Source organism: Musa acuminata, chromosome BXJ2-1 (genome assembly GCF_036884655.1).
Source record: "Musa acuminata AAA Group cultivar baxijiao chromosome BXJ2-1, Cavendish_Baxijiao_AAA, whole genome shotgun sequence".
In the NCBI taxonomy this organism is placed as follows: Eukaryota; Viridiplantae; Streptophyta; class Magnoliopsida; order Zingiberales; family Musaceae; genus Musa; species Musa acuminata.
In genome coordinates this window covers 19,978,765-19,996,128 of record NC_088338.1, presented here as the reverse complement: position 1 = coordinate 19,996,128, position 17,364 = coordinate 19,978,765, and positions in this window count along the sequence as shown.

Sequence of the window (17,364 nt, the reverse complement as noted above, 5' to 3'; positions counted from 1 at the left end):
TGTGACTTGATACAGAATCTTTTTTGCTTATTATATTTTGGCGTATATCACTTTATAACTATTGCATATGTGTATATATATATATATTGTGATGTCCTTGGATTTGTGCAATGGGAATCGGATCGTGATGAGATCACGATAATGAGATCAATTCACCTTTAAACACATATCCTAAATAATCCCAATCATAGGTTACTCAAGAGGGACATCGTGATAACCGGACAGACTGGTGTGCTGTATACCCGTCCATATGATGGATGCAGCTGGTCTCATAGCTGCTCGTGTAGGAACACTAGGGATACAGTACAGGTGCTCATTGGAGAATGAGTTCACTGATTGATCCGCTTACGGAATGCTGGATGGTTGATGATGCCTTATTGTTAGAAAGCGATTTCGTAGTCCTAGTGGTATATCTGGTCCTTAGACTTGAGACACCAAGGATGTCCTGTATGAGTGCTCCACTCTTTGATACCAGACTTATAGGTTTGGCTGTCCCAGATCTAGTACAGCTGGTCATTGGGAGTGGTAGTCGACCTTACGAGGGCTATTGAGTGTCTATAGAGGATCATCTACTCTCGGCGTCATGAGAAGAATATCCCATGTGTTCTTACTCAGACAAATCCTTGGCCAAGGTCATTCGGGTTGAGAGAGAAAGAGTTCTCCGGGAGAATCCGATCAGAGCGAGACTTAAGTAGAAACCGTATGGGTCTGACAACACCATGCTCGATATACGGTCTCTAGGATATTAGATGGATGAGGGATTATAGGTACACGACAATTGAGGACAAACAAGTCCAATGGATTGGATTCCCCTATATCGTCTAGGGACTACGGCGTAGTGGCCTAGTATGTCCGTAATCGATGAGTCAAGTGAATTATTACAGAGATAATAATTCACTGAGTTAGAAGGAGTTCTGACAGGTATGACTCACGGCTAGCTCGATATTGGGCCTAGAGGTCACACACATATGGTAGGCATTGCGATGAGTAGAGGTTCGGATATGAGATATCCGACGGAGCCCTTGTCTTATTGGATGCAGATCCAATACCCACTAGGGGAGGACCCATTAGGGTTTGACAGGAGACCTCTATAAATAAGAGGGATTCAGAGCCTCATAGGCTAGAGCCTTTGCTTGCCTTTCCTATTCTCCTCTCCCTCTCCACCTCAGAGTAGGCCTGGAGTTTTGAGGAGCGTTGTCGCAACTCTGCTGTGTGGATCACCGCTAGAGAGGACGCTTGACCTCCTTCACCCTCTCCTAAGGATCCGTAAGGAAACAGGAATATACGATCTCCTTAGGTAACAAAATCTATTCTATACGCAGTTTTTAGTTTCGTGGATTTTGCGCACTAATCTTCGCACGATGACGAACATCTCTTTAGGAATCGGGGATTTTGTTTTCTTGTTCTTCCGCTACGCATGTGATGTCGCCCCTAACATTTCCCAACATTATCGACAACGGACGTACTAGGCCACTACGCCGCAGTCCTCAAACAATACAGGGGAATCCAATCCATTGGACCTGTCTATCCTTAGTTACCGTGTATCTATAGTCCCTTATCCATCTAATATCCCCGAGACCGTATACCGAGCATGGTGCAATCAGACCCATACGATTTCTACTCGAGTCTCGCTATAATCAGATTCTCCCGAAGAACTCTTTCTCTCTCAATCCAAATGACCCTAGCTAGGGATTTGTCTGAGCAAGAACACATGAGATATTCCTCTTATGACATCGAGAGTGGATGATCCTCTATCGACACTCAATAGCCCTCGTAAGGTTAACTGTCACTCCCGATGGCCGGTTGTACTAGATTTGGGACATCCAAACTTATAAGTCCAGTATCAAAGAGTGGAGCACTCATACAGGACATCCTTGGTATCTCAAGTCTAAGGACCAGATACACCACTAGGACTATGGAATCGCTATCTGACAATAAGACATCATCAACCATCCAACATTCCGTAAACAAATCAATCAGTAAACTCATTCTCCAATAAGCACTTGTACTATATCCCTAGTGTCCCCACACGAGTAGCTATCAGACCTGCTGTATCCATTATATGGACGGGTATACAGCTCACCTGTTTGTCTAGTTATCTCAATGTCCTTCTTGAGTGACCTATAACCAGGATTATTTAGGATCTGTGTTTAAAGGTAAATCGGTCTCATTATTGTGATCGCATCATGATCCGATTCCCATTGCACAGATCCAAAGACATCACAATATATATATATACATATATGCAATAAGCGATATAAAATGATAAATACTAAAATATAATAAGTAAAAATACTGTGTCAAGTCACACGTGTCATCACTCACGTGATTAGCTTGTAGGGCACATATGACTAGCACATTTACACCCCCACCACCTCCTCTTTTAAACTTCACCAACACTTAGAGCTTGAGAAGAGTTCTTACAAGATTACAATAGCATTTTTCTTTCTTTATTCTCTCAATTATTGTGTAATCTGAGTAGGGATGAAAGGATTATTTATAGGCCCCAAATGGATTCAAACTTGGAGCCTAAAAGTGTCTCATCCCTGGTTTTCAGGGTACTGATGGTACCACCGCCTGTGTTGGGCAGGACCACTACCTGTAGCACTGATACTAGGTGGTACCACTGCTTAGTCTAGTAGTATCATCGCCTGACACTTGGCGGTACCACCACTTGATAGCATGGAAAAATATGCTCTTGACTTTTCCAGCTTATGGGTGGTTCCTCTTAACTTTGGGTGACCAAATGAGCTTTCCACTTAGTCTAAAATAGTCCTAACTCAGGCCCAATGGGTCCCCAATTGAGTTGACTTAATTACATTCTAAACTAACCTAATTACGACCTAAACTAACTTGATCTAGATAAATTATTATAAAGTACGAATCATATGTTGTTCGGCATGCCATTGGTTCTTCTAGTGCTTCGTCCGATCTTTTCGCGTATCGTCCTCTCCTTCGACATATTACCCAATTGACATGTTGACACTCGCAACTTCTGATCTCCTTGGCGCAATGTCCGATCCTTCAACCCGATGTCTGAATTCATGACATAAAGCCTTTTGCCGACATGTCTGTCACGCCCCTCAAAATATCGATAATATTAAAAATTTTATCAACACAAATCCATCCAGGATCCAATCACACATTTGAGATCACTAAGAAAATATTCAGATCAAAATTTCACCTCTATAATCTATAAATTTATAAACCCTGTGCAGTTCATAAACATACAACACATCGCTCGATGATTCATAAAATCTGAACCCAACTCACCAAAATAATAACCACAACATAAATTCATAAGTGTGGGAGTCTATACAGTCACAAAACCAACATTTACCATAAGTTCATGTCATTACACGAATTAAACTTAACATTCCATAATCCTAAACATGAGAGGTACTTTAAACTTATACAAAATCCATAAGTTTAAATTCATTATCAATATTTCATTAGGTGCAGAGTGTGCTTATACAACAAAAACATATATACTAAAGATCTGCCCAAAATCTTTTAGCTTTCCACTGCCTCAACCCAATCTTAACATTTAAGCGAGCGACAAGCTATCCTGAAAAATTTATACAACAATGAGGTGAGCATATAAAGCTCAGCAAGTGACTAACATATCCATGGTAAAAGAGGAAAATTTTCAAACAAATAAGGTTTCATAATGCAAGGCAGAATATAAGAATCCATAGACATAATCTCATTAGGTGTAGAATCACAAATATCATTTCAATCAAACATAATTGGTTCATATAGATCGAGCATAGAGTAATTGGAGCATATCAATAGCATATGAAATGTTCCGGAGCATATCAACAACCTATGGAATATTTCGAAGCATAACAATAACAAATGAAACATTTTGGAGCATATCAAAGGCGTACGAAATGTTTCGGGGCATATCAATGATAAATGAAACACTTCGGAACATATCAATGGTGTATGGACCATTTCAGAGCATTTCAAAGATGAATACAAAGCAGAAGCTCAAATGTCGAATTTGACATTGCATTCATATCATTCATATCCAAAGCATGTATAGAAACACATAACCAAAGCTCTAGATACCATAACAAACATACAAAAGGTGAAGTGGGACTATAACATAATATGGTATATCCATTTCTGAATGACCACCAAACATAAGTCTCCCACGTCTGGGAGGTCTCCCACGTTTGGGAGCTCCATCCACCCACGTCTGAGTGAAGTCATAGGGGCCGGCAGAGCATCTCAGGCTCTATGCATAACTCCCTTCACCATTTCTGGCGAAGGTTCACAATATCCCACAAACACCAGAGTACAAAAGGATAGTATGAACAATGAATAGCACATATCGGAAGCACACGCGGAACAACCAAACGTACATGTGCCTTTACGAGTCAATACGAAGTAAGCAATAATCTTTCACCATTGTAATCAGACTTAGAAAGGAAATGAAAGCAAGGGCACACACGGAATCCAAGCAATCGCATACAACTCAATTCAAATAAGAAGGTTAGATAAATTTGATATCCAAAGAAATGAAACTAGAATAGGCACATATCGAAAGCAAATGTGGAACAAAGGGATATACATGTGCCTATATAAGTCAATGTGATATAGCATAAACGCTACACAATATGTTCAGGAATGGAAATAATTTATAGACAAGAGCAAATGAGAATTCAAGCATTAATATAAGCTACAATTGAGTGAAGGGAACTGAATAAAATCTATTTCCAAACGAATGAAAACAGAAGATGCGAAATCAATCAAAGCTCGATTTTTAACAGAATTCGAGAGGCACATTGGATAAATACTTCAGATTGTCAATTATGCTCCAATACCCTCAAGAAGGCTATTATTGAAAGATATACCAATCTATTTTCTGATGAAACAAACTTCGTAAGAATCATAGTTTCCAACAAGGAGTTACCTTTGATTTGGTAACACAAGGTCAAAAACAAAATCACTGTTTTACAGAATTCATAGGGTCAGATTCAACAGATAACAGGATAGGCATTTGAACTCCAAATTTTTCAATCTATGTGTCAAAAGAAAGGTCTACGAGTCTAATTTTGAATGAAGCTAGTTTGGTACAAATCAGAATTTCCAACAGGGACTTATAGGTATTTTACTATCGAAAGGTCAGAAATTTTGATCCTTGTTCTGCAGCATATATAGGCTCATTTGAAACAGACGTTTGGGTAAGTATTCGGTGTCCAAATTCTACAAAATCAGTGTCAAAAGAAATATATAAGAGTCTAATTTCAAACGAGCTAGGTCCTGCCTGAATCCACATTTGGTACTAAAAATTATATCTGAAACAGTGTATAGGGGTCAGTTTACTGAAAAAATTCCAGATCCTTGGTTTTATGTCCAAAGAGAGAAATATCAGGTTCTAAGAAGAAATCTTTCAGAATCAATATAAGAATAGAGACTAATACTTCTGTAGAATGGGGTTAGAATACTTGCCTTTGAGAATTATGACCCCAATTGAGAAGATTTGAGTAAGAAACCTCAAAGCCCCAATTTTTTTCTTCTTCTTCTTCCCCATTTTTTTTCTCTTCTTCTTTCTTTCTTTCTCTGTTCTTCTGGGATTTGTATTTTTGTGTATTTTATAGTTTAATCCTTGCATTATTATATTTACGATTAGGTCCTCAGGGTTTACATATAGGTCCTCAGATTTTTTTTTCCTTTTTGAACAAATCTCCTAAATCTTATGAATAAGTTCTCAGATTTATATTTTGGCTTTTTTATCAAATTTAAAATAGATACTTACATTACAACTAGAAACTTATACGAAAATTCAGAAATGAGGGATGTTACACTCTCCCCCCCTTAAAAGAAAATTTTAGTTCTCTAAATTTATCATACCTCTATCGATGAAAAGATGGGGATAAACCTTTTTTATTTCCTCCTCTAGCTCCCAGGTTGTTTCCTCTCCAGAATGATGTCTCCAAATTACTTGAACCAGAGGGATGACCCGATTCCTTAGGATCTTTTCTTTCTTATCAACAATCTGAATGGGCTCTTCCATATAAAATAAATCTTTATCGATCTCCATTAGCTCATACTTAATGATATGAGAAGGATCAGATATATACTTTCTAATCATCGAAACATGGAATATATTATGGATATGGCACAACGATTGTGGCAAGGCAATCCTGTAAGCGACAGAACCAACCCTCTCAAGAACCTCAAAAGGTCCAATAAATCTTGGGCTTAACTTTCCTTTCTTCCCAAACCTTATAATGCCTTTGAAAGGGGAAACCTTTAAGAACACAAAATCTCCAACTTCGAACTCAATATCTCATCTTCTATTGTCAGCATAACTCTTTTGACGACTCTGAGCAGTTTTTAACCTTTTCCTTATAACTTGAATTTTTTTGGTAGTTTCTTGTACTTTGTCTGGTGCTAACAACTTTCTGTCACCAACTTCCTCCCAACATATAGGTGTTATGCACTTTCGCCCATATAAAGCTTCATAAGGAGCCATCCGAATACTTGAATGATAACTATTATTATAAGTGAACCCAATAAGTGAAATATTTTTATCTCATTCACCTTTCAAATCCATAACATAGGCTCTAAGCAAATCCTTAAGTGTTTAAATTGTTCTTTCTGACTGACCATCAGTCTGAGGATGATATGCAGTACTAAACTTGACTTTAGTGCCCAAAGATTCCTATAATCTTCTCCAAAATCTAGAGAGAAATCTAGAGTCTCTATCAGAGATGATCTCCTTTGGAATACCATGAAGTCTTACTATTTTATTGACATATAAATCTGTAAGTCTATCAAGCGAATAAGTCATATTAATCGGTAGGAAATGTACATATTTTGTTAACCTATCAATGATAACCCAAATAGCATCATGCTTTCTAGAGGTTCTGGGTAGTCCTGAAACAAAATCCATGGTAACATATTCCCATTTCCATTCAGGAATATCTAAAGGTTGCAACAACCCTCCAGGTCTTTGGTGTTCTACTTTGATTTGCTGACAAGTCAAACATTTTGAAACATACATTGCAATTTCCTTCTTCATGCCTTCCCACCAATAAGGACTTTGGAGATCTCTATACATCTTAGTGCTCCCAGGATGCATGGTGTACTTTGAAGTATAACTTTCCTTTAGGATTTGATTCTTGATATCTGGTTCATTTGGTACACATACTCTCTCCCCAAATCTCAATAGGCCATCCTTTGAAACTTGAAATTTTGGCTTCAATTCCTTTTCTACTTCATTCCTCAAGTAGATTAAACATGGATCTCGTAATTGTCCTTCCTTAATTTTTTGAATAAGATCATATTACACCTGAATGGAGGCTATCAATATCATTGAGTCTTGCTCTTTCCTCATAGCATTCAAATCAAAATTTTCTTCTAATAACTTTCTTTGCTTCACGACCAGACTAGCCATAAAACATGTAGATTTTCTACTAAGAGCATCAGCTACCACATTGGCTTTGCCCGGGTGATAACGGATGACATAATCATAATCCTTTAGAAGTTCTATCCATCTTCGCTGCCTCATGTTTAAGTTTTTCTGAGTGAAAATATATTTCCAACTCTTGTGATTAGTCAAAATTTCAAATTGCCGACCATACAAATAATCTCTCCAAATCTTTAGAGCAAAAATAATTGCTACCAATTCCAAATCATGAGTTGGATAATTCAGTTCATAACCTTTTAGTTGTTTAGAAGCATAAGCAATCACTCTCCCTTCTTGCATTAAAACACATTCGAGGCCCTTTCTTGAAGCATCAGTATAAAACTACAAATCCCTCACTACCACTTGGAATAGTGAGAATAGGGGCACTAGTCAATCTTCTTTTTAACTCTTGAAAACTTTGCTCACAATCATCACCCCATACAAATTTCACATTCTTTTTAGTGAGGTTGGTGAGAGGTTGAGCGATTCGAGAAAATCCCTCCACAAATCTCCTGTAATAACCTGCCATGCCCAAGAAGCTTCTAACTTCTGTTACATTTGTTGGTACATCCCATTCAACTACAGCTTCCACTTTCTTTGGATCAACCGATATACCCTTCCCTGAAATCACATGGCCTAAGAAAGCAACTTCATTAAACCACAGTTCACATTTATTGAACTTTGCATACAACTTCTTTTCTCTTAGTATGGATAATACATTTCTCAAGTGTTCCTCATGCTCCTGATTACTCCTTGAATACACCAATATGTCATCAATAAATACAATTACATAGTCATCCAAGAGCGGTTGAAATATCCTATTCATTAGTTCCATAAAAGCTGCAGGGGCATTAGTCAAACCAAAAAGTATCACCAAGAATTCATAGTGACCATATCGAGTTCTGAAAGCTATTTTTAGAATATCCTCCTCCTTGATCTTCAACTGATAGTAACCTAACCTCAGGTCAATCTTAGAGAATACTTGTGCACCCTGCAGTTGATCAAACAAATCATCAATTCTGGGTATGGGATACTTATTTTTTTTATGGTCACCTGATTCAACTGTCTATAATCAATACAAAGCCTTAATGTTCCATCCTTCTTCTTCACTAATAATACCGAAGCACCCCATGGAGATACGCTGGGTCGTATGAAACCCTTATCTAATAATTCTTGTAGTTGCTTCTTTAATTCTACTTACTCAAATGATGTCATTCTGTAGAGAGGCTTAGATATTGGGATTGTCCCAAAGACCAAATCAAAACCAAAGTCACGTTTTAGAGGTAATTCGGGCAAATCATCTTGGGATACATTAGACAAGGAGATAAATCATGTCCAATACTTTCAAAATAAAAGATCGGCTGATCAAATATGCAAAAAGTGATCATTTGTTATATACCAATCCATACTGGTATGATAGGAAGATAGCCAATCCATACCAGGTATAATATCAAAACTTCAAATCTCTAAGAGAACTAAATCAGCAAAAAGTTCAAGTTCTCCAATAAAATCAGACAAGAGGACCAGATTCAAGTTCGTTGTCAAAGAATCTCCAATGATTGTATTTACATATATCACATAATACAGTGGTCTATGTTGAATACCCAAGTGATAGGCAACATGTTACGAATCAAATCGTAGATAGGACCCATGGTCAAACAAATATTTGCATACTTTCATAAACATGCATAATACCTTCGATCACTAATTCAGAAGTTTTAGAATCATATTCAGTGATAGCATACACTCTGACATGGGCTGATGATTTATGAGGCAGTGACTCTTTTTTTCTTATTCAAGGGCAGTCTTTTATTTTATGATCCAACTTTCCACAAGCAAAATAGACTTCAGTCACCCGAAAACACAAACTTGTTTCATAATTTAACTTGCAATTCACATGTGATTGAGTCTTTTGTGGTGACTTCCCATTTCAAATCCAAATGTCTTAACCCTCTTGTTATTACTTTATGATTCATTTCCAATCATATTTTTATTGGTAAACTTGTCCTTATCATTCTTGCCACTCATCTTCAAAAATTCTTTTCATTGTTGCCATTAATAATCAGCCTCTACTTCCACTATAAGGTAGCAAAAGAAATCTTATGATCATCAGAACAATTTTGTACATCAAATATCTTCTTCGTTTGTATCATCCATTATTCTACCACCAATGAAATTTGGTCCACCATGCTTTCATTGCACTACTCTGATTTAGTATCCTCGATCAACCCTTTCATTCCCCTAAATTAATTAGAAACAAATGAAATAGGAGGACCAAATGTCCTCATCATCCGAGATTCTTAAAATGCATCAATGAAATTTTTCACCAATCACTATAGTTTATTAGACCTCAATGTATTTTGCACGACAACATATCAAATATTTCAGTGATCCTCAAACTATGCTCTGATACCACCTCTGTCACGCCCCTCAAAATATCGATAATATTAAAAAATTTATCAACACAAATCCATCCAGGATCCAATCACACATTTGAGGTCATTAAGAAAATATTCAGATTAAAATTTCACCTCTATAATATAGAAATTTATAAACCCTATGCAGTTCATAAACATACAACACATCGCTCGATGATTCATAAAATCTGAACTCAACTCACCAAAATAATAACCATAACATAAATTCATAAGTGTGGGAGTCTATACAGTCACAAAACCAACATTTACCATAACTTCATCGTCCTTTAAACATGAGAGGTCCTTTAAACTTATACAAAATCCACAAGTTTAAATTCATCGTCAATATTTCATTAGGTGCAGAGTGTGCTTATACAACAAAAACATATATACTAAAGATCTGCCCAAAATCTTTTAGCTTTCCACTGCCTCAGCCTAATCTTAACATTTAAGTGAGCGACAAGCTATCTTGAAAATTTTATACAACAACGGGGTGAGCATATAAAGCTCAGCAAGTGACTAACATATCCATGGTAAAAGAGAAAAATTTTCAAACAAATAAGGTTTCATAATGCAAGGCAGAATATAAGAATCCATAGACATAATCTTATTAGGTGTAGAATCACAAATATCATTTCAATCAAACATAATTGGTCCATACAGATGGAGCATAGAGTAATTGGAGCATATCAATAGCATATTAAATGTTCCGGAGCATATCAACAACCTATGGAACATTTCGAAGCATAACAATAACAAATGAAACATTTTGGAGCATATCAAAGACGCACGAAATGTTTCGGGGCATATCAATGATAAATGAAACACTTCGGAACATATCAATGGTGTATGGACCATTTCAGAGCATTTCAAAGATGAATACGAAGCAGAAGCTCAAATGTCGAATTTGACGTTGCATTCATATCATTCATATCCAAAGCATGTATAGAAACACATAACCAAAGTTCTGGATACCATAACAAACATACAGAAAGTGAAGTGGGACCATAACATAATATGGTACATCAATTTCTGAATGACCACCGAACATAAGTCTCCCACGTTTGGGAGGTCTCCCACGTCTGGGAGCTCCATCCACCCACGTCTGAGTGAAGTCATAGGGGCCGGCAGAGCATCTCAAGCTCTATGCATAACTCCTTTTACCATTTCTGGTGAAGGTTCACAATATCCCACAAACACTAGAGTACAAAAGGATAGTATGAACAATGAATAGCACATATCGGAAGCACACGCGGAACAACCAAACGTACATGTGCCTTTACGAGTCAATACGAAGTAAGCAATAATCTTTCACCATTGTAATCAGACTTGAAAGGAAATAAAAGCAAGGGCACACACGGAATCCAAGCAATCATATACAACTCAATTCAAATAAGAAGGTTAGATGAATTCGATATCCAAAGGAATGAAACTATATAAGTCAATGTGATATAGCATAAACGCTACACAATATGTTCAGGAATGGAAATAATTTATAGACAAGAGAAAAAAAGAATTCAAGTATTAATATAAGTCACAATTGAGTGAAGGGAACTGAATAAAATCTATTTCCAAACGAATGAAAACAAAAGATGCGAAATCGATCAAAGCTCAATTTCTGACAGAATTCGAGAGGCACATTGGATAAATACTTTATATTGTCAATTATGCTCCAATACCCTCAAGAAGGCTATTATTGAAAGATATACCAATCTATTTTCTAATGAAACAAACTTCGTACGAATCATGGTTTCCAACAAGGAGTTACCTTTGATTTGGTAACACAAGGTCAAAAACAAAATCACTGTTTTACAGAATTCATTGGGTCGGATTCAACAGATAACATGATAGGTATTTGAATTCCAAATTTTTCAATCTATGTGTCAAAAGAAATGTCTACGAGTCTATTTTCGAATGAAGTCAGTTTGGTATAAATCAGAATTTCCAACAGGGACTTATAGGTATTTTACTATCGAAAGTTCAGAAATTTCGATCCCTGTTCTGCAACATATATAGGCTCATTTGAAACAGACGTTTGGGTAAGTATTCGGTGTCCAAATTCTACAAAATCAGTGTCAAAAGAAATATATAAGTCTAATTTCAAACGAGCTAGGTCCTACCTGAATCCACATTTGGTGCTAAAAATTATACCTGAAACAGTGTATAGGGGTCAGTTTACTGAAAAAATTCCAGATCCTTGGTTTTATGTCCAAAGAGAGAAATATCAGGTTCTAAGCAGAAATCTTTCAGAATCAATATAAGAATAGAGACTAATACTTCTATAGGATGGGGTTAGAATACTTGTCTTTGAGAATTATGACCCCAATTGAGAAGATTTGAGTAAGAAACCTCAAAGCCCCAATTTTTTTTTTCTTCTTCTTCCCCATTTTTTTTCTCTTCTTCTTTCTTTCTTTCTCTATTCTTCCATGCAGTTGCCTTCTCTGGTTCCTTAAGAATGATGGCAGAGAGGCTTAAACGGTGGGATTTGTATTTTTATATATTTTACAATGTAGTCCTTGTATTATTATATTTACGATTAGGTCCTTAGGGTTTACATATAGGTCCTCAGATTTTTTTTTTCTTTTTGAACAAATCTCCCAAATCTTATGAATAAGTTCTCAGATTCATATTTTGGCTCTTTTATCAAATTTAAAATAGATACTTACATTACAACTAGAAACTTATACGAAAATTCAGAAATGAGGGATGTTACAATGTCGACCGATCCTTTGGCCCGACATCCAATCTTCTGACATATTCAACTCCGGCCCAACATATGATTCCTCTTGCTTTAATTAATTTATCTCTTCTGATCGAAGCTAGTCTTACATTACTCAAAACACATATTAGATCATAACATTATCAATTGGTTTATTATCAAAATCCGAGATTCAACACAAAAGATAAAGAACAAACCAATGAAAATGAGGTGATGAACTACGCTTTGATGGCTCTCAATGATGAGATATGTCTGTAATCAAAAGCTAGGAGCAAGATATAGTATCTTGATAGTGGATGCTCAAGGCATATGATCAGAGATCCAACACATTTCTCTAAGCTCATTAGCCAAGACAAAAGGTATGTCACCTTCGGAGACAACAAAGAAAAATTATTGGCAAAGGAAATATAGGTAATAAATCAAACCTCTTGATTGAAGATGTTTTATTAGTAGATGGTTTAAAACATAACTTACTAAGTATTAATCAATTGTGTGATAAGGGATATAACATCAAATTTGAATCTAATACTTGCATTATAGAGATACCACACAAAATTAGATCTATGATTGTCTTAAGGACTAATAATGTGTATACTATTGATCTTGATGATTTTTATGATAAAACTTATTTTTTAATTTTAAATGATAGTGGATGACTTTGGCATAAGAGATTAGATCATGCAAGTATGAAATTAATTTCATAAATTACAACTAAAGAAATTGTAAGAGGTATGCTTAGAATTAAATTTGTCAAAGATAAAGTTTATGATGCATACCAAATAGGTAAACAAATAAATAGTAGTTTTAAATCTAAAAATCAAGTAAGTACCTCTAGACCACTACAATTAATTCATATGGATTTATTTGGACCAATTGATATCATAAGTCCAAGAGGTAGTAAATATGCTTTTGTGATTGTTGATGATTATGGTAGATATACTTGGATATACTTCTTGGCACATAAAAGTGATTGCTTTAAATATTTTTTAAAGTTTTGCAAACAAGTTTAAAATAAAAAGGGTTTTATGATTTCATCTATTCATAGTGATCATGGTGGTGAATTTAAAAGCCATGATTTTAAAAAAAAATTTGATTCAAATGGGTATGACCATAATTTCTCTACTCCAACAACTCCATAACAAAATGGAGTTATTGAGAGAAATAATAGGAGTTTATAAGAGATGATAAGAACCATGCTTAATGAACATAGCCTACATAAATATTTTTGGGCCGAAGCCATTATTATGTTAATAATAGGGTTCTTATAAGACCACTACTAATCTAAAACTCCTTATGAATTGTAGAATAATAAAAGACCCAACATTTCATATTTTAAAGTTTTTGGTTGTAAATATTTTATTTTAAATGAAAAGGATGCCTTAAGAAAATTTGATGCAAAATCCAATGAAGGCATTTTAAAGCTTATCAAGTTTTTAATAAAATAATCTTGGTTATCAAGAAATCTATCCATGTTGTTTCTAATGAGTTTTTCAAATTTAAGAAAAATAATTTTGATGATGATTTTGATTTTGATACTTTGAATTTGAATGAGAATTCTCTTCTCCCAAGTAACTTAGATGCATCTACTTCTAAAGAATCCTTACCTAAGGAATGAAAATATATAGATACACATACTAAGGAAGTAATCATTGGGGATACATCAAAATGTGATCAAACTCATTCTTCATTTAAATTTGTTTATGCTAATGTTGCCTTTTTGTCTCAAATTAAGCCTAAATGCATTAACAATGCTCTTAAAGATGACGCTTGGGCTTTTGCAATACTTGAAGAATTAAATAAATTTGAGAGAAACAAGGTATGGATGCTTGTTCCTAGACCTAGTGATCATATTATAATTGACACTAAATGAGTCTTTAGGAATAAGCAAGATTAACTTGGTATCATGGTTCGAAACAAGACTAGATTAGTGATCAAATGTTTCAACCAAGAAGAAGGTTTCGACTATGAAGAAACCTTTGCTCTTGTGGTAAGATTTGAAGCCATAAGGATACTTTTTGCCTATACATATTGTAATAATTTTAAGTTATTTCAAATGGATGTCAAAAGTGCTTTTCTTAATGCTTTTATTTCCGAAAAAGTTTATGATGAGTAACCATCCGGATTTGATTTTATTCTTTTTTCGAACCATATTTTTAAGTTATCTAAGGCTCTCTATGTATTGAAGCAAGCCCCAAAGGCTTGGTATGAGAGACTTAACTCATTTTTTATTAAGAATAATTTTTTGAAAGGCAAGGTCGATACTATATTATTTATCAAATATTTTAAAAATAATTTTTTTATTATTCAAATTTATGTTGATGATATTATTTTTGGTTCTATAAATAAATCATTGTATGAATCTTTTGCCAAAAGTATAAGCCAAGAATTCAAAATGAGTTTAATGGGTGAATTGATATTTTTCTTAGGATTGCAAATTAAGTAACTAAGTGATGGAACTTTTGTTGGTCAAACTAGGTATACTTTGGATCTATTAAAATAATTTCATATGGATAATGCTAAGGTCATAAATACACCAATGAGTATTTCTACAAATTTAGATATGGACAATGAAGGAGAATGTTTTAATCAAAAGACTTATAGAGGTACGATAGATAGCTTGTTATATCTTATTACAACTAGACCTAATATAATGTTTAGTATTAGACTTTGTGCAAGATTTCAATCCAATCCTAAATAATCTCATTATAAAGTAGTTAAAAGGATTTTTAGATACTTAGAAAGAACTTATAATCTAGGATTATTGTATCCAAAATCTAAAAATTTTGATTTAATTGCTTATGCTGATGCTGACTTTGTTAGATATAGAATAGATAGAAAAAGCACTTTTTGAACATGTCAACTTTTAAGTCATGCACTTATTTTTTGCCAAGAAATAAAATTATATTATATTATATACAGCCGAGGCCGAATATGTAGTAATAAATGTATATTGTGCATAATTAATATGGATAAAAAACACCTTAGAAGACTATAGACTTTACTTGAAAAATATCTCTATAAAATGCAATAATACTAGTGCTATTTGTTTAATAAAGAATCACATTCAATACTCTGCAACTAAACACATTAATATTAGACATCATTTTATTATGGATCATATTAATAATCATGATATATCTTTAGATTTTATTGACACAAAATATCAATTACCAGATATTTTTACCAAACCATTGAATAAGGAACAATTTGATTTTATTAGTAGAGAATTAGGCATGTTGAATCTTCTAAACACATGAATTCTTCTCATATATTTTTATCGATCATTATTTTTATTTCTCGATTTTCATAACTTGAGTTTTCTTTTTAATCAAGATCGTTTACTATAATTCTTTCTTTTCGTTATTTACAAAAGAAGAGATTTGTCAAAATGATTCATGATTTTTTGGTATTCACGATTTGATCTTTCATTATTTGAACTTATCTTTAATATTCTTCATGTTATCCTTCCCATTGATATAAAATTTTCCATCATTGTATCCTTCCCTTCCTTTGGACAATGACAAAGGGAGAGAGAATTGCTAGCTTGTACATCTCAAAAGAGAAGTAAAAAATTGCTAGCTTGTATGTTTGAGAAGCAAAAATTGCTAGCTTGCACGTCTGAGAAGCAAAAATTACTAGCTTGTATGTTTCAAAGAGAAGTAAAAAAGGTATATTTTTCTCCTTTTTGTTGATGACAAAGGGGGAGAAGTTATGATGGTGTTAATGTTTTGGAATCATACATGTTATGATGTACCTTAATGATTGAAAATTATGCATACACTGATATCTTAATGTTTTGATGATTTGAGAAGTTATGATGATTTGAAATTTTAATGTTTTGGAATCATGCATGTTATAATATACCTTGATGATGCATATGACGTATGCAATGTTATTTTAACTATGCATATGAAGTGTATTTTGCATATGATCTTTGCAAAGAAAATCATTATAATTCTTTTGACTTAAATTCCAAGGTTATCATTTTTTGAATTCAAGTTTATTTTTATGGCATATAGATATAGGGAGTTTAGTTAAAACTCCGACATCAATTGGTTGTCATCATAAAAAAGGGAGAGATTGTTAAATCTCAGATTTTGAGGATGAAATCAATTGATAAGTTTGTGATCTAATCAACATTTGAGAAAGTGATGCAAAACTAACTTTGATCATGAAAAGAAAAATTGATTGAAGTAGGAGAATCAAACGTTGAGCCGGAGTTAGAGATCAGGCATTGGGTCAGAAGCATCGAGCATTACGCCAAGATCGGATATTGTGGGAGTCAACATGATGATGGATCGGACAATATGCCAAAGGAAAGCATAATGCACCATGAGTTCAAATGAACCAATTTTTAGGACCGAAATCAACACTAAAAGGGGGGAGGGGTGAATTAGTGGTTACATTAGAATTACGTTGATTTGAAAACACATTCAATGTAGAAAAAATGTTTTTGATGAAGCACATATCGGAAAGTGTTTAAGCTTGACTTAGAGTAAATGTAAAGTGAAGTGAGCAACTAAGTAAGTAATAAAAGTAAGCAGCGAAGGAAAAGAGAACACCAGATTTATAGTGGTTCGGTTGTCATGACTTACATCCACTCTTGATTCCTCTTCACTTGAGGCCATCGGCTTCCACTACCAATCTTCTTTCCAATGGACAAAGATCAACTACTTTTACAACTCATTCTCCTTTTCATAGGTTCAGGAGAGAACTTTTACACCCCTCTTTTATAAGTGTTCCTTCACACATCTCCCTTAGGACTATCACTAAGCTCTAGGAGGATAAACTCTACACTTTAAGAT